Source organism: Tiliqua scincoides, chromosome 2 (genome assembly GCF_035046505.1).
Source record: "Tiliqua scincoides isolate rTilSci1 chromosome 2, rTilSci1.hap2, whole genome shotgun sequence".
Lineage (NCBI taxonomy): Eukaryota > Metazoa > Chordata > Lepidosauria > Squamata > Scincidae > Tiliqua > Tiliqua scincoides.
This window is the reverse complement of record NC_089822.1, coordinates 235,189,790-235,213,839: the sequence shown is the minus strand read 5'-3', so window position 1 is coordinate 235,213,839 and position 24,050 is coordinate 235,189,790. Positions and strand designations below refer to the sequence as shown.

General features: G+C 42.6%; 1 protein-coding gene across 1 annotated transcript in view; it reads right to left on the bottom strand.

The window, feature by feature from the left end:
* Positions 1 to 24,050, bottom strand: part of PDZRN3 (PDZ domain containing ring finger 3) — a 242,832-nt gene that overhangs the window by 149,012 nt on the left and 69,770 nt on the right. The window lies entirely within an intron of this gene.

Genomic DNA, 24,050 nt, shown 5'->3' with positions numbered 1-24,050 from the left:
GTAAATTCGGCTCACTGCATAAGTACTTGGAAAGTTCTGCTTGTTCTTGGCAAATAGGGGTAATGTGTAGCTCCATAACACCGGGTATTAACATTAAAATCAAGTCTCTCAAACCAGATCTTTTAAATAAAATTTCAAGATGCATCAGGCTATGAAATCAAAGTATCAGTCCAATCCTATTCAAGCCAGCCCAAAGCATGCAGCCCAACTGACACAGCTTGTGCTGCAGGCTACGGGACCAGGCAGCCCAGGAAAGATAAGACATTTTTTACTTACCCTCCTGTAGATGTCCGGTCCCCAATGGATCCCTATAGACCTACACCAGCTATTCTGAAGAGGTGAGTTCAGGGTAGAAAGGGTATGTATGATCCTGTGTGTGCGGCTGTAGTCAAAATCCAGCCCTTCCCAACCCCAAACCACCCTGGGTCCACTCCCCACCCTGATCTGCCCCCTCAGCAGACTTACCAGCGACAACAGAGATCCCATGGCACACCATTGCCAGCTCCCATGCTATTGGTAGCGAGCCACAGAATTGTGCTGCAGCTTTAGGGACGGAGACTCTGGCCTTATGCAGGATTGGGCAGTAAGTACTCATCCAGCAGAAGGGATGAGAATGTAGCCCAATGGTAAGGCAATTGCTTTGAATGAGATGGTTCCAGGTTCAATCTCTGGGAAAGATCCAGCTGTGTGCAACCTGGCTAGACAATGTGGACAATACTGAGTTAGATTATAACGGCTAGTATTATAATGCCGTTGTACAAATCTATGGTAAGGCCACACCTGGAGTATTGTGTCCAGTTCTGGTCGCCGCATCTCAAAAAAGATATAGTGGAAATGGAAAAGGTGCAAAAGAGAGCGACTAAGATGATTATGGGGCTGGGGCACCTTCCTTACGAGGAAAGGCTACGGCGTTTGGGCCTCTTCAGTCTAGAAAAGAGACGCTTGAGGGGGGACATGATTGAGACATACAAAATTATGCAGGGAATGGACAGAGTGGATAGGGAGATGCTCTTTACACTCTCACATAATACCAGAACCAGGGGACATCCACTAAAATTGAGTGTTGGGCGGGTTAGGACAGACAAAAGAAAATATTTCTTTACTCAGCGTGTGGTCAGTCTGTGGAACTCCTTGCCACAGGATGTGGTGCTGGCGTCTAGCCTGGACGCCTTTAAAAGGGGATTGGACAAGTTTCTGGAGGAAAAATCCATTATGGGGTACAAACCATGATGTGTATGCGCAACCTCCTGATTTTAGAAATGGGTTAAGTCAGAATGCCAGATGTAGGGGAGGGCACCAGGATGAGGTCTCTTGTTATCTGGTGTGCTCCCTGGGGCATTTGGTGGGCCGCTGTGAGATACAGGAAGCTGGACTAGATGGGCCTATGGCCTGATCCAGTGGGGCTGTTCTTATGTTCTTATGTAGATGGAACCATGGTCTGACTCCACAGAGGGCAGCTTCACACACATTCAGAGCACCAGCCCAAACAAAGTTAAGATTTTTTTTTCCTCCAACTGATAAGCAATCTACTGGGATTCACACTGCTCCCCCAAACAGAGTTTTATGCGAGGCATGTGAGTGCCTAACACAAATTTCTCCATGCCTAACATAAACCAAAGCACCTCGTTCCCTGTTGTACGTGGAGGCATCTCAAAGATAACATCGCCATTTTATTTGCAAACTGTTTCAAGAAGGGAGAAGAGGCAAAGAAATAACCCAAAGCGCTCTCTGACTAGCTCTCTGTTTTAAAGTGCCTCAGTGAGCAGAGTGCCAAGACAAACAAGGTCCACAGCAGTGAGCAGTGGGGGAATCTTATTACAGCAGCCGAGCACGTCAAGAGACTTCGCTGCCCCCCCCCAGAGGGGTGCAGGGAAGAGAGAGACAGAGCAGAACTGCAGCCCTGTGTACTCCGACACAGTTGCATTCTTAGATGGACTCTGAGTTCTGCTTAAGAAAAAATAAATAAATAAATAACAGAGAGGCGGCAGCAGCCACAGCCTGGTGTCTGGCAGCCTCTTGCTCATTACGAGGAAGTGGGGAAGGGTGGGGGTCATAAATGAGGACTGGAAAACCGAACTTGCTCATTCTACCCCACCAAGGCACAGACCTCTGGACGCTGTGAAAGTGGTGAAGTCTGAGATGATAACAACATCAAGGACAAGAGGAATCATTGCAACCTAAAGACTCCCAAAACACAGATATCCTTTCCAAGAAAAATCCAAAAAAGGGACTGCCTTGGCAGTAATGCTGGTGAATTCTTTCTCAGCTGCTCACAAAATAAAATGTAGGTGTTCTAATGCACTTGGAAACCAGGATGTATTATTTATGTCCTTTTTCTGTCTGCTCACTGCAATGTGGGCTGGTTCACACCATCAATTTCTCTTCCACGAGAACATCTGTAGTCCATCTTCAAAATGCAGCTTGTGTGGGGAGATGTTAGGATGAACTGGGCCATACACAGATAATGCAGTTTCTACATCAATGGCTGAATCAAGGGGAGCATTTTTCAGCTGCTCTGAGGTTGAGGAGACCACGTGAACAGGTCCTGCTGTTACTGGCAAGTGTTTTCTCAAGGAACACATCACTCAAAAAAACGCAGCAGCAAGATAGCTATTTAAGCCATCAGCCTTGCAGTGTTCAAGTCCCCTGATGTCTGTGGGTTTAGCAAACACTGCAACTTTCATCGCCTACTGATGGCAACACAAATGTACTCCCTGGAGGGGAGTTGGGGTTTGGCCACAGAGAGCTTGGTGTCCAAGATATACCTTGGAAGGCCTCTTTGTATCAGCTGTCAGGAAGCACAGCAGAGATTCAGCAGGCACTTGTATCTGGCTGAGCTTAGGTTTCTCCATCGCTTATTCACTGGGGTTGTAAGCATTTGTCATTGTGAGCCTCCCCTCAAATAATTATGACCAAACAAAGCTAAAAAGCTACAAGTATTACCCAGAGAGATGATCAGAAAATGCAACAAGTAGGAAAAAAGAGCTCCCTGCAAGTTCTATGGGCCCCTGCACAAATCTGTTCTTCCGTTTTCTGTATTAAAAGCTTAAGTAAGGAACTAACACTTTTATAACCCAAAATATAGATGGATATAATAGAATCATTCTCTACCTAATGAATCAATGTACACTTAAAAGCTAGGCTTTGGGGGCATGAAGACTTAAGTCAGAGAACCCGTAATTCATGGACAGAACTCATTATCACAAGATTTATCCATGGTCACTGGCTCAGTTGAGTTTTTAAATGATTTGGATGAATTCTAAAGCCGTGACAACTAAATAGAACCTCCATACGGGGGCTGGGGCACCTTCCTTATGAGGAAAGGCTACGGCGTTTGGGCCTCTTCAGCCTACAAAAGAGACGCCTGAGGGGGGACATGATTGAGACATACAAAATTATGCAGGGGATGGACAGAGTGGATAGGGAGATGCTCTTTACACTCTCACATAATACCAGAACCAGGGGACATCCACTAAAATTGAGTGTTGGGCGGGTTAGGACAGACAAAAGAAAATATTTCTTTACTCAGCATGTGGTCGGTCTGTGGAACTCCTTGCCACAGGATGTGGTGCTGGCGTCTAGCCTGGACGCCTTTAAAAGGGGATTGGACAAGTTTCTGGAGGAAAAATCCATTATGGGGTACAAGCCATGATGTGTATGCGCAACCTCCTGATTTTAGAAATGGGTTATGTCAGAATGCCAGATGCAAGGGAGGGCACCAGGATGAGGTCTCTTGTTATCTGGTGTGCTCCCTGGGGCATTTGGTGGGCCGCTGTGAGATACAGGAAGCTAGACTAGATGGGCCTATGGCCTGATCCAGTGGGGCTGTTCTTATGTTCTTATGTTCATATTCAGAGACTACACAGACCTACATAGGTGTTGGGTTCAGCAGCAAAGAGGGACTGCTGTCTGCATGCACTGCTTTGTAAATTTCACAGAAACACCAGGCTGAGGGATTTTGTCTAATCAGCAGGGCACTTCTGATGCTCTTATGAGTCTACTATAGATACTGCCTGCATTCCCACTGGAACATTTTGATTGAAAAGGATAAAGCAGGTGAAAGAACAAAAAGTACATGTTTCACTAGTCACAAACAGCCTACAGGGAAAAGGTGAAGCAGTCCTTCCCACATACACACAAACCGCTTCTCCTATCAAAACACAAAAAGTGTGGTTCCCAAATATTTTCAACTGGTGGTTTGACCCATTAGGTCTACAATTCTATATATTGCATAGGGTGGCTTTTTTTGCAAGAATTCCGAGGCTCCCCAGCTGGTTTCTGCAGCTCTCCAAGGAGCCACAGCTCACGGTTTTGGAACCAGTGCACAAAAACTACCAGGAGACAGTGGTTTCCTGATGCCTGAGACTCAGGGACATTATGATTTCTCTCCTCTTGCATGGACCGATTTAGATACTATAATTGGAATCCTTCCTCAGGGTCCCTCCCTTGTTAGAGGTGAGACAAGCGGTGAATGAAAATGAGTGTTTTTGGATGTGTCTCAGAAACCCTCCCCCCCCCAAAGTTTATTTGCTGAATTTATCCTCCACTTTTTTTTCCTAAAGGTCATTCAAAGTGGCTTACAAGCATAAAATCACATTTAAACAATATAAACATTAAATGTTTATTTGGTTCAGATTCTGGATCTCTTTCAGTGTCAGACAAAACCCATATTTGTCCAGACTATGTAGATCATGATGTTTGTCCATTAATCTGTTACTCCTTCTTTTAGCAGGGATTGCTTTTTAGCTGCTTTGACAGTAAATCACAAGCTGCCTGGAGCTGTTGTAGACTAAAGGGGGCATTTCCGAGTTCACAGATATGATCTTGATGTTGTCCGTGTAACAACTCTACAAGGTAAGTATTACGATCCCCTTATAATGATCAAGTAAATATTAAAAATTATTTTCATACTTAGAGCTAAAGTCAAAGAGGTGGCTTGCCTAAGAGCACTTTTGGACTTCATGGCAGAGGTGAGATTCAAACCAGAGAAATCTGACCCATAGCTCAGTTTTTTTAGCCACTTCACTGCATCATAGCCTTTTATACTTTGGGAGAACAATGAGAAAGATACATCTAGCAAGAAATAGTGAATGTATGGAAACTGCTGCGTTCATTGATGTTGTAACCAAGAGGGACTGATGCAAGCGAATGCCCAGGGGCAAAGCCGTTTTCTGCAGTATCTGTTCTATCCTTAGAATGGTACAGGTATGCTACGTAAGGACCACGTGTTAATGCTGCCTGGTGTTTTTACTTTTTTTCATCTAAGTCATCTTTTAATTGCAGTGGGTCAAGTATTGCTTTCCTTTGCTAACTATCTTTGTATGCTATGGCACTGTGCCCATAACTTAATTGTGGCCTCGTGGGCCTGCTCATTAGGGGAGGACTAGTAACTGACATGAACTCAAATGGGAGGTTTCACATTTCAGTGTGATGAAAGAGCTTGCTTCTTGGACCTAGGCCAGAGATACATACACAGTTGTATTAACCAGAGGAAAACTGTGAGATCTCCTCCCACTGTAGTCAGTGGTAAAAAACAAAACATGGCTGTTGATTTCAGGAGGGTCACTCAGATCACACTCTCAGTGGCAGACCAGATGGTTTGCAGGCATATGCTGATCGGTTCAACTTATGGCACCTCCAGTTACAGGATTTCGGGTTGCAGGGCTGGGAAGACTCCTGCTTGAGACCTGGGAGAGCTGCCTTTGAGAAAGGGTTTGGATGTAGTACACAGAATATAGTAGAGGGCTTCTAAGGCAAATGCACAGTTCCTTGATAAGGTGACCCTTGGCCCTAAGCTTTAGTTGCTTTTGGATTTAGTTGCAAACTTAAAGGAAAAGCAGGTGTGGAAAAAGTAGGGAAAGTGTATGACTGTGGACTTAAGAAGGGGAAATTAGAGGAAGTAGTAGTAGTAATTTTATTGTCATTGTGCTACAGCACAACAAAATTTATGCACCTTGGAGGTACAAGCATAAATATATACTACAATTCCAACAATCACACTCTACACACTCACCCACACATTCTATACGACATGCATCATAATATAGAAACAGTATAACAGACCATAATGCCCAGGAGCATGGTGACAACTATATCGCCTTATTCAACAGTATATCGCCCCCACAGTAATTATGGCTGTGGGATAAAATGATGAAAATGATGAACTTCAACAGAAAAGAATTATTTCACCCTGCACATGTGTTTAAATCCTGTTTTGTTTTGTTTTACTACTACTGCTACTAATAAATATTTATACAGCACTAGAGAGAGAGAGAGAGAGAGAGAGAGAGAGAGAGAGAGAGAGAGAGAGAGAGAGAGAGAGAGAGAGGTTTGATGGGGTTTAGGCCTGGAACTGAACATCAAGAATATGTGAAGTAACAGTAAAATGGAGAGTGTATTTGATAATGTGTCAAGCATATTTCCCAAACTACTGAACACCCAGTAACATCTGGATTAGGGAGATATTCCAAGGCTGTGACTTCCAGGCAGGGCTTGAGCTCAATGGTCTCTCATTTGAAATTAAGGATTGCAGTACTCGGATGTCACAGAGATCTCTGCCCATACTGTGTACAGTGCTCTCATGGTTTTGCCAAAGAGCACATTTGTTAAGATCATGTGGAAGCAGCAATATCCGGCAGTAAGTGCAGAGGACTGAGTCTCTTACTATCCAATGCACTTCCAAGAAAATGGATGTAAATGGAAGCTATCCTATTGAGCAAAATGCATGAGATGTTATTAGGGCTTGAGACATGTACACACAGCTGTTTCCAGAGTCAATAAAAGGAAGTTCAGTTGCAGTTCTTTTGGAAAAATCCAGACCTCCCAACTAATATTCAAAACTGTTGATTTAACACCTGTCCACAAGTGGCATAATCAACTCATTGAGCTCCTTTGGTTTCCTTTCCATCCCTGGCCTCCAGCCAGATACAAGTACTAATGGGCAAGCTCCCCCTGTTCAGTTCAGAGATGGATCATAAATTACAAGTTTTTTTAGGAGGGGGGGGGTGGAAATCACATCCCCCACCCCCAAAGCTCTAAACCAACTCATTTATGTTTGTTGCACTGGCCTAAAATCTCATGCATTTAAAAAGGGCTGTCTACCAATCCCTGGACTCTTAAAAATCTTCTTTTCTATTTAGCTCTATGTGAGTACTAATTGGCATCCAGGATGAACTAAAAATAGATTGGATTTTAAAAGATCTCTACATTTTGTATCCCAAGTTGGAGAAGAACTCTAGACACAGCGAGGCTGAACTTGAATTTGAGGTGAGCACTTTGAACTGCTGAGATTTGAATTTCCAAAGCAGGAAATACAAAACTCAGCTATATCTCAAAGTATCTGTCGAGTTTCTTACTTGACTCCACAGCACAGAAGAGAAGGTATAACCCTATGGCTGACATCACACTGAGCTTTTATAACGTCCATCACCAACCCTAAGCAAGAGGAAGTCATAATTTATTGGAGAAGGGTAAAGGGGGGGGATATGCTTTTCTCCCCATTTCTCCAGAATACCTTGTGAGCTCCTAATTTTATGTTACATAGTTTTGGCTTAACAAGCTGGTTTTTCACAACACAGTATGAATCCTGTAGAACATTACCATCCTAATTCAATAGATTGAATGCTTTATCCCAGTGATTTCTCAAACTAAGGAACGTGAAGATAAAGAACAGCTGTTCAAAAAAAAAAGAAAAAAAAGAGGCAAACCCTTATTCTCCACCACGTTGAGACGGCTGTCCCATTTCTTGGGGAAAATATTATGCTGCTTTAAAGCAAAGCAGCTGGTCCGAGTTTATGAAACTTAAATTATCTTTTCTTGGAACTTGATCATCAGAAAGCTGGAAACATTTCACTGAACAGTTCTGATCCAATTTCCTCCAGCATGTTTCCCGATTCTGACTTCAGTAATAAAAATCGAGCATGTGGTCACAATTTGGCCTTAATTCCCATTAGCAGAGGTGAATACTGAAACCAGGACTTCGGCTGACAAACTTCAAGGCACAACAGTGCAAATAACTGACTAGCAAATAGCTGAACAGACACCTTCCCTGCTACATTCTCTCCTCAAAGAGAAAGTTAAGCGTAAATCAAACAGCATAAAACAGGAGATTTGAATAAGGCCCTGCTGAATGTTTTAATCTGTTTATAGGTTTCCCCAGAGCATTTTGTAATCTGAAAATGTTCGCCTTGACCATGCAGTCCAACTGTCTTTACTTAGCTCATCGGACCTGCTGTGTTATAGCTTTGCAAACCATGAGATAGTATCAATACATAGCAATATAACAAATCACTACTGAGATCCAATGTGAACAAAATATTTTACATAGTATCCTTTGCCAGCTACTCCCTGGGGTACTGTTCTAAAAGGCAGTCAAATACACTCAGCACTCACGGTGCTTACAGTAAAGAATAAAATCACTCAACTATTTTCAGGAAAAAGACAAAGGAATGAGTGATCTCCTGAAGTCCAGTTCCAAAGTTTCCAAGCACTTCTTAAGATGAAAAGGGGGAAACAGAGAAAACAGAGAGTCCTTCATTTATGGGACATGCATATCATTCCATAACATTCCCTCATTTATGGAAAAGGGATATCATTGTCCATATGCACAATCGCTTGCTGACTTAGGCATAAAGGCCAGCTCTCTAAATAGCAGGTGGTATCACAGCACAGACAATCCCTATGCTGAAGTCTCCAGAGTTGATATGGGAAATAGCCAGGCCTTGGTTCATAAGATCAACAGGAAATCTTGGGGTGGGGACCGAGAAATGGTTGAAGTGTGGTGACAGTGACTGAACACACATTCTTTGTCATTGATGTGCACTAATATATAGCCGTTGACTGCTCCAGTGCAGGTACGCTGATGTGGGGGGGGGTCAGCATGAAGGGGTGCAATGGGGCAGAGATTAGGGCCACCAGGAGGCATGGTGGGGTAGGTAAGGGGGCAGTTATTGATGGAGAATAGGTTACAGAAGACATGGCCGAGAGGCTCCGGTTCATAGTCTTGGCCATTGGCCATCATAGCTCTAGTCTGTTCCCCATACTTTTTACCATCTACATGAGGCTGCGAGGGAGTCTCATCTGGAGGTATAGGGTTGGGTGTAATCCATATACCCATATAATCCACTACCTCTCATTTTTCTCTGTACCAGAGGAGGCTAAATCAGAGTCTGGAGTTAGTGTCAAATTGGATGTGGGTTAGCAAACTGAAATTAAATCTGAGCAAGACAGAGACAACATTATTGCAGAGATCTATGACTCAGGAAATGGATAACAAAAGGCACAATCCTAGACAACTTTCCAGCACTGACAGAGCTGTGCCACTGACATCCTGCAGTGGGGAGGCAGTCAAGGCGGCCTTCTCAAGGAAAGGGCATGTTTGTTACCTTACCTGCATTGGGCCTGCATTGCAGCTAGGTCACTGCTGGAAAGTTTGCGCCCAACAGTGTTCTGGATGAAGTTAGAGTTTGGAGGTTCTCTCAGATGCAACCTTGCACATGAATGCCCAGGTGTCAGCTGTGGCCAGAAGCACCTTTGGTTGGTATGTTATTGATGTTCCTTCTTGGAGTGAACAGATCTGGGTATGGTTGCCCATGCACTGGTGATACTGAAACCGGACTACTGTAATGTACTCTACACGGGGCTGCCTATGAACACTTTGTAGGAACTATAACTATTGTAGAATACAACCACTAGGCCGCTGGCTGGTGTGAAGGATCATGACCTGTCACACTCCTACTGTGTCATTTTCATCTTCCTGTACATTTAAAATTAAATTTTTAATTAAAATTAAAAAATGCTGGTAATGACCTATAAAGCCTCTTTTGGCTCTGACCAAAATACCTGAAGGACCATCTCTCTCTGCTTGAATCGGTCCACCTTGTGATGACATCTTAAAAGGCTCTAATAGGGGTTCTGCCTCAAATGGAGCTGCACTTGGAGGTTACCTATGACAAAACCTTTTCTCTGGTGGTGCACTGTCTCTGGAATGACCCATATAGTTAAAAACAGCTCCTTTCTTGCCGGTATTTCAGTGGAGGGTTTAAACTTTTTGTTTTGTTGTAATTTTCACAATTTCTTATATGTAAAGAAATTGTTTTATTGCTTGTTAAGAAATTGCTGTTTTATTGCTTAAATTGCTTTTAAAAAAGATAGCTTTAACTCTGGAAGCTGCCTTGAGCATCTTTTTTCAGCATTGGAAAGGTAGGGTATTACATGTTCTAAATAAATACTTAATAAAACAGTGAATTTAAATAGTAGCATTTTTAAAACCTAAAAGTACTTACTGCAAAAGTACTTATTGTAATGGGTTGTAGGGTGTCTGTAGATGAGGAATTTCTAAAATAGTAAGAAAAGTTTATTTTGAGAATGCAGATTAGCTAATATCTTCCTAGCTAGTCTTGTACGTAGGAATGCATGATTACCAAATCCAAGATGTGACACCTCTAACCCATCTATTGCCCCATTCTAACTCATCATTTTTTGTGTTCTCAAATGCGAATGGAGCCAACACAATTTCACAAAAAGTGCTTTGGCATTCATTAGGCCCCAGTCATACTTGATGCAAAAATACAAATATAGCACATCCAAAATATTTGGAGGTAATGGCACAAAACCTATACATAAGATTCTACTAAACTCTGCTCCTTATGAAACCAATAACCTTTTAGTATTGAAAGAACATCATTGGTTGGCAGTGATGTAGCAGTAAATTTTGACATGAAAGAAAGAGCTCTTTGTGACATTCCCATACTCGCCACATCCCTACAGTTAAGCCACACATTCCAACACCAAACCAAGGGGAAAAAACCAAAAGTCCTGATTGGGGAAGGTTGACATTCTCTGAAAGATAAATCCCTTCTTCTCTATCCCCTGCTTGACTTAGCCCATCCCGTGGTAAAGTGCTTGAGATCGGATTGCTGCTGGCTGATTTAATTCAAAATACTATGACTACATACAAAGTGCAGCTCCATATGCTTATTAGAACTGATGTAACCCTTCAGGTGTCCATAGCACTTTCCATAGGTTATGTTCTTGTGATCCTTGCAACAGGTGATACAGGTCAATATTATTATTCCCCATATTGCAACTGGGTCATCTTCTAAAACCATCTAGTGAGTTCATGGTCGAAGCAAGTTTCAAGCCATCAATTCTGGATGAGTTCAGTTATTTCATCTTTTGATTACGTTACTGTGTAGCATTTTTCTTGAAGATGTAAAATGGTGCAGCTGTTGGCTGGCTCTCTTTTTCATACCAACCCCCTGACCCCCTACCCAGATGGCAGGATCTGTGACAGGCTCTCTTTTTCTTTTCTCCACCCCCCTCCCCGAGCTTTCTCTTTTATTGTAGTCACCATAATTGGGAGATCTTAGATATGCTAATAAACCATTTAAGTTAAATATAACGAGGAGTGTAAAAAGGAGAGTTAGTCAATACATATATGCAACAAATTATGTTTGGTGCCAAGGGGTGTGGTGATGGCATCTGGCCTAGATGCCTTTAAAAGGGGATTTGATAACTTTCTGGAGAAGTTCATCACGGGTTACAAGCCATGATGTGTATGTGCAACCTCCTGATTTTAGAAGTGGATTACCTCAGAATGCAAGACACAAGGGATGGCACCAGGATGAAAGTCTCTTGTTGCTGGTGTGCTCCCTGAGGCATTTGGTGGACCACTATGAGCTACAGGAACCTGGACTAGATGGGCCTATGGCCCGATCCAGGAGGGCTGTTCTTATGGTATCTTCATCGTAATAAACTTCAGAAAACGGTTTGTCCTTCACAGATGGTTTACTATTGTTAGACCTGATGTTTTCAAAGGAAATTAGTCATGATTAAATACTACTGGAATCAGTATGACAAGTTAGTTGCTTGGTCATGAGTTTTGTTTGGATACATCACCCTCCCCATTTATAGTTATATATCTTGCGAGGATTGGTTTCTGTGTGCAGTTTTGCACTGCTCAGTTGCTGTTCATATCACCCTTGCTTTTTGGTTTTCCTCAATACACACACAGAGTACTTATCTGTATTAAATATCTTAAATGCAATACTGAACAAGAGCAAGGAGCTTTGAAAAACAAATTCAGCAGGACCAACTTGAGGTAAGTGCAGGAATAAATTTTATAGGCTTGCCTCATTAAATGTGATGTGAAGAATACTTATTCACCTAGAATACCATGCACACTGAAACTACTTATTTTATAAGCATGTCCTAGAATGTGTATTTCTTATACCTAAATTTTAGAAGGCATTGTTCTGCTACCACAGGAATGCTGTAACTGAGCCTGTTTCTCTTAAATGTTTCATGCAAGAGCCAGACCAATGCTCCCAAGATTATTCTTTATTGGCAAAAGCGCCTATACAGACTAATAAAAAGCATCTGAGTTTGAGGGGAGGCAAGGAGGAGGCTTAATGCTTTGGTTCCCAGGGGATCTTATGAACCAAGCAAAGTTTTTTTGTTAATCCAGGACGCTCCAAGAAACGTCATAGGTAGGCACACATAACATCACATGCTAACCAAGCACATACAGCTAAAACTGTTACACGTAAACTTTGTTAGCTTATTTAATTGGTTCCACCAGGCGATTAGTTAAATATGATGAACTATCGGGAAGAGCCCCGTATTTTCCAGATAGGAAAGGAATGCTTCCAAGAGTTTTTAAGCATATACATACTTGGTATGTATTTATACTTGGCATATACAGAAGAGATGCTCACAATTAAGCTTGCAATATGGAGGATTACCCTCACTAGTTGCGTAGCTGTAGGAGAACATACAGTGGTGGCTTTTGCTATGCTGCTTCTATTGCTTCCCGCCCCCCCACCCCCGGTTTCCACCTGATGAAACCAGCAGAGCTCTATAGCCACACAACAGTTCTGTTGGGGCAGATAATTTGGGGGGGGGGGGAGCAAGTCTGTCCTTCTGTGCAGCTGCAGGGCCATTAGAGACACAACATGATTCTCCAGTCTGTGACCTGGCAAGCATATTCGTAATAAGTCAGGCTCTGACCACCAGGTTCCAACAAACCCAGTCATCTTCTTGCCTGTATGGATGGGGGCAATTCTCTAGCAAGTGTAAAATTCCTCTCAATGTCACTAGATGGAAAGTTGTAAAAACCATGACCTGGGGGGCAGGGAAAAGAGAATGTTCTTCAAAAGTCAGCCCCCAGAAGCAATTTATTCAGCCCCCGTTATAACTGGGCTCTTCCAGCGTGGTAATGGAACTCTCGCATATCTTGAAATTATGATTTGCACATTTTGTCTTCTGTCTTTTACAACTAATAAATTTCTACGTGAGAACAAAGTGCTTGTTTCTGGTCATCATCTGCTTAATGACATCACAACCTGCTTAATGATGTCACTTAATGATGTGCCTTCAGCAGGCACCATGAATGCTATTCAGCCCTCTATGTCAGTGGTTCTCACTCATTTAGCACCGAGACCCACTTTTTAGAATGAGAATCTGTCAGGACCCACTGGAAGTGATGTCATGACCGGAAGTGACACCATCAAGCAGTAACATTTTTCTAATCCTAGGCTGCAATCCTACCCACAGTTACCCAAGAGTAAGTCCCATTTACTATCATTGTTAAAAGAATCTTCACAGTAGCCTGTTAAAAGTACAGATCTGTGACATTTCCCCAAATGCAGTCACATAACGTGGCAGCATCAAGTCTAATATATTAAGAATAAAATATCAACATGAATGGGGACCCACCTGAAATTGGCTCGTGACCCACCTCGTGGGTCCAGACCCACAGTTTGAGAAACACTGTGCTACATGAAATGAGTCTGACACCCCTGGTCTAGCTCTTTTTCTTTACAGACATTTGGGGGGGGGGGTCTTTTCTCCTATAGCAGGTCTGAGCATTTTTGCTCTGTTGTTGTGTGCAAAGCAGGCTGTTTGGTAGATCTGAGGGCCAAGACACCTGGCTCTCCTGACTGTGCCAGTGCAAGTTCCTCTCTACAGCTCATGCTGCTGAGCTGCCTCAGCCGGTAACATGACAGAAACAAGCAGGAAGGCTGCTGCTTAGAGGATGTATGAGAATGTTTAATGCTCCTCCACTCCCAGTCTCACCCTCCACTTTCATTCCAAACAAACACACCAGAGAAAACACACAAAAAAGCAAGGAAAGTGGGCTAAATACCTTCATAGAAATGCCAAACATAATTGACAAGCAAGATTTTTTTTTTTAAATGTGGATGGGATCATCTCTGTCTTGCTGTATGAGAACTGGCCTCTGTGCAGCAAAATTTCTCACCACAGAAAGGAGAAAAACCCAGATTTTGCACCAACCCTCTCTGTGTTGTCTTTCTAAGGCTGATAAAGTGGGGAAGGAAGAGGAACCTCCCCAAAAACTGAGCTGCTTTGGAGGAATGGGCTTACAGAAAAACATGGAACAGAGTTCTTTTGTAGAAGAAAAGATTGTGCTAAATAGTTTTTTTTTTTTTAGCCTTGGTGATGAGCAACAGATTCTTGTTGCTGTAGCACAAATGTATGGGTGGGTGCAAAAAATGAAGAGCCTGCCTATAGCAAAAGACTTGAAAAGTGAGCAGAGGGGGGAAGCAGTATTAATTATGAAGAGCTGTTGGATGAGGGTTGGGAAAAATCAGAACTATTTTATTGTGTAGAAACTCTGGCTTGTGGAAGAGCATTGCCATCTGCACAATAAGCTCTTCTCCTTAATTCTGGGTGCTGACAAGCAGACAGGAAATGGCACTCTTCTTGCGATCTATGGCATTTTTAATAATAATAATAATAATAATAATAATAATAATAATAATAATAATAATAATAATAATAATAATAATAATAATAATAATAATATTTATATATCACCTTTCTGGTCATCGGATTACTCCTCTGACTTTATTCAAGGAGGTTCACATAGGCAGGCTCTCTCTAAACCTCCAAGGGGATTTCTACAACAGAAAGGTTCTATCTTTCAAGAACCGCACAACATTTCAGATGGATCTTTCACGGTCTGGTCTCACTTCTGGCCCCCAGTTGCCTCCCACGCTGGCTGACAAGCAGCTCCTGCATCTCTCACTTGAAGGGTAGCTTCTTCGATCACACCAAAGAGCAGGTGGAATAACTCAGCTCAGCTTGTCAGCTGCTTCAAGGTCTCACCATTCACCGAGCTGCCAGTGGCCTCTAACTGTTCAGGTGTTATCTTCAGACTAATGGAGACTCTACCCTCTAGATCAGACCTCCTGCCTACATTATAGAGGTATGCCTTTTAGTATACAGGGATACATTCTCCAATCTCTGTTGTTATACGATTAGCTCGTTAAGTGGACATTCAGCCCATTCTACTGCCTTTGTTGTGTACAGACACTCCCTGCCAGAAACCAGCAGGGCTGTACAGGCTGCTGGAGATAGATTGCCTCTTCTTTGCATTTAGAGCCTCTTTGATGTGTAAACAGACACTCTGCTGCAGGCTATGAGAGACCTGACTGACTCATTAAAAACCTCTTTGTTGTGCTTTGTCTATGACGTTCATCGTTAAGCAGAAGGTTGTTAAGTGGCAAACGCCTGTACTCCCACTGGAATGAATCATGAATAGCAAATTACTGGACTCTGGGATGTGCCATGTTTGTGTTGGACTGCACCTAGGGACATCTTGGGGTGTGTGTGTGTGTGTGTGTGTGTGTGTGTGTGTGTGTGTGTGTGTGTGTGTGTGTGTGTGTGTGTTAGTTGAGACCTTCCATGTGTGTGAGTGGGCCCTGGGAGGTGTTTGGGAGGCAGTCCGGAGAATGTGCATGTGTATTACTTCGGGTGTGTGCTGGGGATTCTTCACTACTAACAACCAAATCCTATTAACATAAGAACATAAGAACAGCCCCACTGGATCAGGCCATAGGCCCATCTAGTCCAGCTTCCTGTATCTCACAGCAGCCCACCAAATGCCCCAGGGAGCACACCAGATAACAAGAGACCTCATCCTGGTGCCCTCCCCTACATCTGGCATTCTGACTTAACCCATTTCTAAAATCAGGAGGTTGCGCATACACATCATGGCTTGTACCCCATAACGGATTTTTCCTCCAGAAACTCATCCAATTCCCTTTTAAAGGCGTCTAGGCTAGACGCCAGCACCACATCCTGTGGCAAGGAGTTCCACAGACCGACCACACGCTGAGTAAAGAAATATTTTCTTTTGTCTGTCCTAACCTGCCCAACACTCAATCTGAGTGGATGTCCCCTGGTTCTGGTATTATGTGAGAGTGTAAAGAGCATCTCCCTATCCACTCTGTCCATTCCCTGCATAATTTTGTATGTCTCAATCATGTCCCCCCTCAAGCGTCTCTTTTCTAGGCTGAAGAGGCCCAAACGCCGTAGCCTTTCCTCATAAGGAAGGTGCCCCAGCCCCGTAATCATCTTAGTCGCTCTCTTTTGCACCTTTTCCATTTCCACTATGTATTAGGACCTTACAGTGGCAGATCTCACAATCTGCCACCATAAGTCTTGGAACAATGGCATGAAAGTCACCCTGTTGTTCTGTGGGCTGGGCAAATCAGCACAAATAGCTAAAAGCCACACATGTGCTGGAGCTGACCAGCATGCTCCTGTGTCTCTTTCGACTTGCTCCACCTAAAGAGCTGGCACAGGCCTGAGTGGTCATGGAGCTTATGTGCAAACATTGGCACAAAACTTGTCCTGTAATTATTTATGCCAGTTGCAGAGACTCGTGGAAACAAGAGGACTCCTCTTTGGCCTGAGTGTGGCGATTCCTTAACTAGAGTCATGTGAGCATGCTTACTGAATTCAGCCAAAGATTAGTCTAAAATTCAAGGTTCAGATCTGATAAGTAGATCTGGAAATGTGATTTAGAGCCTGCAGAGTAAAACGACATATCAACTGTTTCTCGGTTATAACCTGTGCAAAAATAACCATTATAACAATAAATGACTCCCTTTGTTTAACATTTAACAAGCAATTGCTTTATCAGATGTAAGATAGTCAAACAGGACCACGTTCAATTCCTCTAATTGAAATGGGAGCTGGACAGAAGCCACAGCTATTTCTAGCCACCCGTTTTCCAAAAACTTCAATAAAATGTTTTTACAGCTTCAAACTCCCTAAAATATTTTGGTTTAAATGGATTACAATAAATTCAGTATTCTTGGAGACACTGATGTTTCCCCATAGCAAACATTCATGTACAAGAGCATCCATGAGCAAGAAAGGACATCTCTGTGAAATGGAAGACTGCTACATCCCCTCACTGCTACACACCTCTGGAGGTTAAACTTTGCGCATTAAGATCTGTAAACTATATCAGACATTGGTTGAATTAAGGCACTATACAAAACTATTTTTTGTGCTAACCATAGTTAAGAAAATATATCATAGTTTCAGTTTCTAGATATGGAGTTTTGGGATAACGGATGACTTGACGCCCAGTCCTATCCAACTTTCCAGCACTGGTGCAACAGCAATGCAGCCTGAGGTGAGGGAACAAATGTTTCCGTACCTTGAGGAGGCCTCTGTGACTGCCTCCACACCAAAGGATGCAATGCATGCCCTATTGGCACGACTGCACCGGCACTGGAAAATTGGACAGGATTAGGCCCTCAGATTCAGAAAGCAGTTCTTGGAACTGAGAAAAGCTCTGCCAAAAGGAGAGACAGGAACTAACTAGAAAATAAATTGACCAGGCCTACCTAAGTAGCACTCTGTGTTTGAAACAGGCAAAATTCAACTTGTTCGCACCATCATTTGTAAACAAGCAAAGATATCATGTCTAGTCCCAGTTTGATATCCCAACATATTTACAAACTGTGGGTACAAGCAAACTGGGATTTGTCAGGCTTAGATACCACAATAAAACCTGGCTTGTTTTACTAGGTCCAGAAGTTGGAAGTCTCCTCCCCTCATGTCTCAAGGGAAGACAGTGCATGAGACAGATAGCCCAATCCTATCCACCATTGTAGGATTTAGGGCCACCAATGGAGCATCTGTTGGATCCTGAGTGGTGTCAGGGAAACAGGTTGGTCAGGAGAGACTAGTAAAGAAAGTGCCTGGTCCCCTATAGTTCTACTCAGGACTATGCCAGATCTATACCAACAGTAGATCTGTCACATATCTAGCTAGTATCTATTCTTCACAAATCTGTCAAACAAGAATCAACTTACAGTTAATTACAGGTTGAGTCTAATTATTTGCGTGGGTTCCGTTCCAAGCACTATGGATAAAAAAAAACGCACTATAGAAAATCAATTTAAAAAACAAAGTTGCTTTGCTCCAGTGATTGAAAAACAGCCTTGCTGACCTTTTGACTCTAAGATAAGAGTCACTAAGAAGACAATCCATCAGCACTTCACTCAGCCCCTCCCTTCACCAATGCAAAATGATCACCTCTCTTTCAATTGCTGGGGGAAGGGAGGGGTCTGTAGGAGAGAGAAGGACTGATGGATTGTTAGCCAGCTGCTCCCTCTCTCTCTCATTAAGGAGGCTGTTGTTAAAGGACTGTTCAGTGTTTAAAACTGATTTTAAAGGGGTGCATTTTTCCCCTTCTCCAGGGATCAGCACATTCCTTCTCATTTGCAGGGGCCATTCGTGTTGAGTCAAATCCGTGTATAAGAAATCCGTGTATAAATAGGCTGGACCTGTATTCTTTTTGTATTCTACCTTCTCTTAAGTCCACTCATTCCATTATCATGCCATTTCAGCCACTTGCTTGCTTGGTTCCTTCCTTCCTTGCTTCTTTCCTTCCTTATTTGGACTTCATGTTTGGCAAATAAATTTTTGGTTGCTGTTGACAAATTCCACACCATCTCTTTACGTTCCTTCCTTGCAATGCCATCTATGTACCCCTAAAAGTGTCACCACTGCACTAACAAAAAATTAAATCCTATAATGAGGTTGATTTATGAAATGAACTTTCCTCCACAATCTCCCCATCTTCCAGCAGCTCCACTGGACATGCTCAAAACCAACCTTTGCTCTCATACATCTTCAGACGTGGTCATCCACGTTACTATGGATTCCACTTAAGCAATGAAACATTAGATATCATCAGTATAAAATTTTATAATGCTTTTCCTTTATGTTTACACAAGGCAAGAAGTCTGGACTTTGTGTACATATACTTTGCCAAATCACATCTGACATAAAAATGCCTAACACTGTCTTCCAATGCATTTTATATGCCGTTCCTTATCATGTTCCAGATCCAACAACATCCAATAAATCTCTAACAACAAACCCTCCCAGGCCTTATTTTTGTACATCAAAATCTGTTAAACTTCCTCTAACTATACCCCTACTCACATTTTGTCCAATGTAGCTGAAATTATCAGAACCACAATTGTGGCTTATTGACCACTTGCTTAAATAATTTTCTGATTAATAGGCATCTTCCCCCAACTCTATTACATTAAAAGTCTCAGAACATTACTCTATAACCATCCTATCACATTCCAATCTAACTGAAACTTCCTGTTGCTCTATAAAAGATGTTAAATGTAATATTGAAGAAACTAGTTTCATTTAGGAAACTTCTCATTTTTTTATGATAGTGATGGCACATGGATTAGATTCAATCATTATATTTAGTTCCTTATATTTAACATCTGCTATACCATGGCTGGCATACATGCACTTTCCTCACACTGGCCTAATGACAGTGACTGCTTCTAGTGTCTTGATCACAACTCCAAAGCCCAAAATTTGCAGAGTACAAATTAACAATAAAATCTCAATTTCAGTGCTTATGTTCCTGCTCATAAATGCTTGTTTGTCTTTCTTACGTTATGCCTCCTTCTTCCCTGTCTTATCACTAAAACTTTGGTTATTAGAAACAGCCTTCAAACCCTTGTACTAATAAAAAAAAATGATTTTGTACAGCCCAATCCTATTAGGCTGCCCTGTTAGATAAGCACTGGGTGCCATAAGGCAGCCGTAAAGCACACCCTGAAAGTGTACACTGCTGGAGCGTCAGCTGGAAGGCCAGTGTAGCAGGTAGAAGAGGGAAGTGGAAAGGGGGAGGGTGGAACAGTTTGGGGAGGGGCAAAATTGAGTGGGGAGGAACAGGGACGGGGAAGTGCTCTGCCCCCCACTGGATACAGCACATGCCTTTGCAGTGCAGCTGCACCGGCAGAAGGAGAAAGATAGGATGGGCCATAAACTGTAGTTCCTAATTCTAAAACTAAAAGCATGTCAGTGCTACATTTATTCTCTACCTTCTGGATATACAGAGCATCCCATGTTACGCATGGGGGTTCCGTTCCAGGACACCCCACGGATAGAAAAAACCACAGATGATTAATTCTGTGGGTCTTAGGGCCCTCTAATCCTCTGGAGGTGATGGGAGCTGTGCTCTTCAGGCATCAGAAGGCCTTATAAGGGCCTAATAAGTCACTTCCAGTTTTCCCCCGAAAACCAAAAGTGACTTTCTAAGGCCTCCCGAAGGCCTCTCGCACACAGCCTCCATGGGCCTCAGAACACCCTCCAGAGGTGTTCTGGAGGAGTGCAGCTCAGGTCACCTGCAGTGGGTTTGTATTGGGCCAATCTCAGATGATCAAATCCATGGGTCCCGAATCCACAGGTAGCGCAGGTCAACTGTATAATGGACAATTGCTCAGATCTTGTTTTCATATAAATTAACTGAAATTCTGATGCAAATGGCACTCCCACACACTCGATCTTTTCAAAAGAGCAGATTGTACGTGCTATCCTCATATTTGGTTTGTTTTGTTTAAAGAATTTATATCCCACCTTTCCAGTCAAGAGCAACTAAAGGCAGATTACAAGAGGCTTAAAAGAAACCAGAATAAATCAAATCATTATTTTAAAAAATGTAATATGCAATAACCACAACAATGCAAAAACCAGCATAAATATAAGTCCAACATGCCAGGTATTTATCCACTGAATGCTAAACTAACTGGGTGCCAAGTAGTTCTGGAGCTAGGTAGTTCCACATCTTAGGGCCACAACAGAGAAGGGCTTTCCCCATGTTCCCACCAAGCCTCTAAAAGTGAACAGAAGGCCCTCTTAGGAAGATCTTAATGACCAGGCAGATTTATACTGAAGGTGGTCCTTTAGTACCCTGGAGGCCCCAAACTAGGTACAGATTGAAAAGTAACAGCTAGCATTTTGAATTGTGTGCAGAAATGGACTGGAAGCCACTAAAGTTGGAACATCATAGGCTCATGAAACTGGACTCACCCAGAACTTTAGCAACAATATTCTGAACTATTTACAGTTCTCATCTACGAAGGAAAATGCTCCATTCAGCTTGCATTCTGGTGATGTACTTGCTTTATTGTTGTTGCAAAAGATGACACACCATACAGTGCGGTCTGGCCACAGTACTAGTGGCCTGTCAATAATCCTTGGCACAAATATGTCAGCGTGGAGATTGGGCAGAAGATAGGGGTGGGTGGAGAGGCAAGGAAGAGGAGGAGAATGGGGTAGTGAGGGACAGACTGAGGTTGAGAAAGGCAGTTTTGATGGCAGCAGTGTTGCCAAAATCCTTTCCTCCTTCCTGGCCTTGATCCACCTACCCATGTCCACTTTGACTTGTGCGAGCAAGTGGCTGGTGCAGGTCTGAGTAGATCCAGCAGGGCAGTGGAGGCTTGCCCTGGGCTAGGGGACCAATGTTCCCTTATCTCAAGAAGACCTCTGAGTCCTGAAACTTCTCTGCAGTATACTCCATTGGCACGGATGCATTGGCACGGGGAATAAGGTAGGATTGGACTATGATTTATTAATATGTGTCATTGATTAATACCAAGACAGTTCACTACATTATCACTCCAGTGCATCCTTCAGTAACAATGCTTGTGTTTCTGAAGAACAATCATTAAAACGTTTCCAGATGTTTAATATTTTACTGTGCATGAATTGAGTAATGTAGATTTCTTTTAAACACCTGATAACAGTCCAACATTCATATTTTAACTGAGACTATTTTCTCTCTCTCTTTTTTTTTACTGTAGTGAGCTGCAGACACATCACAACAAGAAGCAGATGGAAAATTAACTCATGTTCTTAATTAATACCAAGATCTTTTACATAATCTGTGCTACTTGTTCTTTTAAACTGCTTATAATAACTGCTCTATAATAAACTCTATTATAACTGCTTATAATAGAAAATCAGTTTTTTATATTTTTAAAATTATGTTATAACTTTATGCACTTTCTAGGAAAAAGTCAGAATCCATGGCAGCTGCCACTCCTCTCCCTAGGAAGTCTGTCTCCAAGGCACAACCAATTTGTCTTATCAGGAAATCAGAACAGAGTTCCCAGGGTTCCCATATTCAACTGATTTCATGACATTTGTTCACCTAATACATGAAGTAGCCTCTTGCCTATATGAAAGCACAAGGCACAATACACTTGTTAAGTTTCAAAATTCCAACAGAACTCTTCATTGCTTTTGTTCTAACAAAACTAACATAGTTATTCTTCTGGAACATGACTTCCAAAAGAGTCTGCTCTTCTGTGAGCCTCATGGAAATTCAATGTATGGAGCAGCTGAAGGATCACATATCAAGTGTGTTATTCATGCATTTTCCATGCAGCATTGAAGTGCAGGAGACTCTTCATAAATTCTCTCATTTCAGGGTTTGATTAAAATAACTGTAGGGTGACTAATTAATCCTTTATTAGTGTGACTGACAAATAGCATTCCTTCCCAATTATAATTAATGAGATCACTAAAAACGCTAAGTCAAGTGCCCAGTGATATTTCAGCTGAACATTTGATCATAGGCATTTTTTTACATTCCGCCTTTTATTTCCAATAAATGCTAAATCAATCTGTTGTGCTTTTTAAAAAGCTATAGCTACCTATGTAGAGTTCATTCTCTTCAGACCTATCAAGAAACACCAAAGGCTTTCACGAGGCTGCCTCTCTAAGCTATAGATTTCTGCTTCAAAGTTATCCAAACAAGAGAAGGCATGCAGTCCCTCAGTCCAATGCTGTTAGTCTAGGGTCTCCACTATCATCATAGTTGTTATCAGTCTCTTATTACTCAAGACGAATTATCTTTAACTGCATACAGGGAGAAAGAGAGAAGATGGATTTTATGCTTTCCATCCTGAGTACAGCAGTATACTCTCCAACTCAGCTGTCATAGCAAAAAAAGAGGCAATCCTCTAAAACAGTGGTCTCCAAACTGCAGACTGCTATGCAACAGGAAAGGTCTCCCTGGCACAATCAGCACTTACTGTTCCACTGGGAAGCTGTCTGTCCCTGCTGCTGATCTCCCCCAAACTGAGCTCAAGTCTGCCATGCCTGCCAGAAATCCGGGTGAAGTGGCTGCTAGGGTGACGGAACCCAGAAGTATTGAGCCAGAGTTTGGGGGAGATTGGAGGTGGGAAAGGATGGCTCCCCCATTGAATGATAAGTGCTGTTCAAGCAGGGGAGGGAAAAGGCAGGGCACCAGGTCCAGCACACAGGAAAAGGTCTGGAGTGCCCTGATCTAAAGGGACAGGAGGGAGGGGAAGTCATCCTGGGCATTAGCTTAGATCACAGGTGCCTGAACCCCGGCCCTGGGGCCACTTGCGGCCCTCAAGGACTCCCAATCTGGCCCTCAGGGAGCTCCCACTCTCCAATGAGCCTCTGGCAATGAGACTTGCTGGAGCCCGTGCTGGCCTGATGCAACTGCTCTCAGCGTGACGGCCAACTGTTTCACCTCTCGCGTGACCTGTGGGATGAGGGCTCCCTCCATTGCTTGCTGTTTCATATCTGTGATGCAGCAGTGGCAGCAAAGGAAAGGCTGGCCTTGCTTTGTGCAAGGCTTTTTATAGGCCATGAGCTATTGCAAGACCTTCATTCATTCATATAAGTTCCATCTCTAACGTATTCATTTATGAAAATTTATTCAAATTTGAAATGTAAAGTCTTCCCCCCCCTGCCCCCAACACAGTGTCAGAGAGATTATGTGGCTTTCCTGCCAAAAAAATTGGACACGCCTGGCTTAGATTATTAGAAAACCTATAAGCTTTTTTTTTAAATTTAAAGGCCCACTGAACAACTGAATACTTTCTCTTATTTATTTTTGTAGCAAATGGTTTAACACTTCCATTGCTTTC